Source organism: Dreissena polymorpha, chromosome 8 (genome assembly GCF_020536995.1).
Source record: "Dreissena polymorpha isolate Duluth1 chromosome 8, UMN_Dpol_1.0, whole genome shotgun sequence".
NCBI classification, from domain to species: Eukaryota; Metazoa; Mollusca; class Bivalvia; order Myida; family Dreissenidae; genus Dreissena; species Dreissena polymorpha.
In genome coordinates this window covers 26,797,876-26,800,402 of record NC_068362.1, presented here as the reverse complement: position 1 = coordinate 26,800,402, position 2,527 = coordinate 26,797,876, and positions in this window count along the sequence as shown.

The following is a 2,527-nucleotide window of genomic DNA, read 5'->3' as shown; positions in this document are numbered from 1 at the left end:
TTTAGGTAGTATGTTTTTAAGAACTGTATCCTTTTCATTATTTGTGAAAGTAATTCCTAACGTTGTGGCTTCATCGGATGTCCAATTAAATTTCATTTCTTTTTTATATTGGACATTACTTTGTTTTAATTTACCTACTCGTAGCACAGTACATTTACTTTTGTTTAGTTTAAGACCCGATGTCATTCCGTAAAGGGTTAGCGACTCTATTAAGTTATAGAAAGAATCGTAATTGTCGTTTAAAAAATAAGTTGCATCGTCAGCAAATAGGGACTGTTTGATTTCTTCGTCAGGTTCTAGTGATATGCCTTTTATGTGTTTATTTGATTGGATGTGATGTGATAGATACTCGATGCAAATAATAAATAGCGATGATGAGAGTGGACATCCTTGTCGAACCCCTCGTTCGATGTTAAAACTGTTTGAAAAGAAGCCATTGTTAATGATTATACTGTTAATATCGGTATAGAATAGTTTGACCCATTGAATGAGACTTTCACCAAAGTGAATATTTTCTAAGCAAGAGAACATAAATGAATGATCAAGCGAATCGAATGCCCTTTCAAAGTCTGCAAAGAATATTAGACCAGGATTATTTGAATTATTGAAATAGTTTATGCATTCTTGGATAAGACGAACGTTTTCACCAATGTAACGTCCTTTTATGAAACAAGATTGAGATTTTGAAATGATTGATGGTAATATTTTTTTTATTCTGTTTGCTATACTTTTAGTTGCAATTTTATAATAATTGTTTAGTAAACTTATTGGGCGCCAGTTCGATAAGGATTCTAAGTTTTTTCCAGGTTTTGGAATGAGTGATATTATACCTTATTTTTGAAGCGTAGTTAGGTTTTCATTATTATATGAACAGTTTAGTGAATTAACTAAATGTGTTTTGATATCATTCCAATATATTTTATAAAACTCAATGGTGATGCCATCAGATCCTGGACTTTTGTTATTTTGCATTTCTTTTAGTGCTAATCCACATTCATATTCATTTAGTAATCCGTTACACAATAGTTTTTCTTTTTGATTTAAAGCGTGATGTGTATTTTTAAAAAGGTTGTTATTTTCAACATTTTTTCGTTTATAGAGGGTTTCGAAAAATAAACGTTGTTCTTCTAGTATTTGAGTTCTGTTTGTTATATCTTTGCTATTGACTACTAATTTGTGTACAGTTTTTTGTTCACTTCTACGTGTTTCAATTTTTGCGAAGTATTTTGTATTTTTTTCATTGTGTTCAACATGCTGTGCACGCGCTCTTAGTATTATTCCATTATAATGTGTATGATAGATTCCATCTAATATTTGTTTTTTTAATGTTATTTCATTTTCAATGTCGGTGGTATCATTTGTGTTTGTTTGATGCAATTGTTTTTCAAGTGTCAATGGTTTTGATGGTTTCAGTTTCAAGTTTGTGTGTTTCTTTTTGTTTAAATGATGTGTATTTAATTGTTGTGTTACGTATATTTCCTTTAATTACTTCTCATAAGGTGTTTGGGTTTGCATTTTTATTATTTTGAAATGTATGTAATATTTCCTGTTTTATTTGTGTTTGATATTGTGTATCTAATAAGATGCTGTTGTTAATTTTAAAGTATCCTGGGCCTCTTTTAGGTTGTATATTGTGCAGTTTAAGTTCAACCAGAGAGTGGTCAGTCATAAATCCTGGTTTTATGTTACATGTGTCAATAATGTTGCAAAGAGACTCAGATATAAAAAAAATAGTCTAATCTACAAAATATTGTTGGTTTTGTGTTTGAGTGCCAGGTGAATTTGCTTTCGTTTGGATATATTGTACGCCAGATGTCTATCATATTGTAGTTTTCATTTATGTTATTTAAAATGTTTCTATATTTAGGATGAGTATAAAGATTTCCCTTCTTTTTTATCTAATAATGGGTTTAGAACAGTATTGAAGTCACCACCGATTATAATGTTTTTATCTTGGTTATTGATTATAAAGGATTGCAATGTTTCGTAAAAAGTGGAGTCATCTATGTTAGGGCCGTAAACGTTGATTAATGTTATTTGTGTTTCGTGTATTTTGATATCTATACTTGCTTGTCTGCCAATTATTATTTCGTTAAAGTTATCGACTGTGATCCCTATATTATTTTTTATCAGAAAGGCAATGCCTTGTTTATAAGTATGTTGTCCACTGAGATAGATGCCTCCGTCCCATTCATCTTTTAAGGTTTGTGCTAAAGTATGTGTCAAGTGACTTTCTTGTAATAGGCATATACTAATTTTTTTTTCGTCTAACCATTTAGAGATTTTTATGCGTTTGTCTTTATTGTTTAGCCCTTTTACATTCAAAGTACATAATCTAATCATTTAAAGAGGTGAAGGGTGATGAAAATGTTAATTTGTGTGTGCTTGTCCAGTTAGTTTCTGTTTTAAAACATGCCCAGTTGGTTTCTCTACTGTAAAGATATATACATATACACAAATGATGTACAAAATACACTGTGTCTTCATACAAACAAAAAAACATACAAACAGAGAAAATATAAAATAC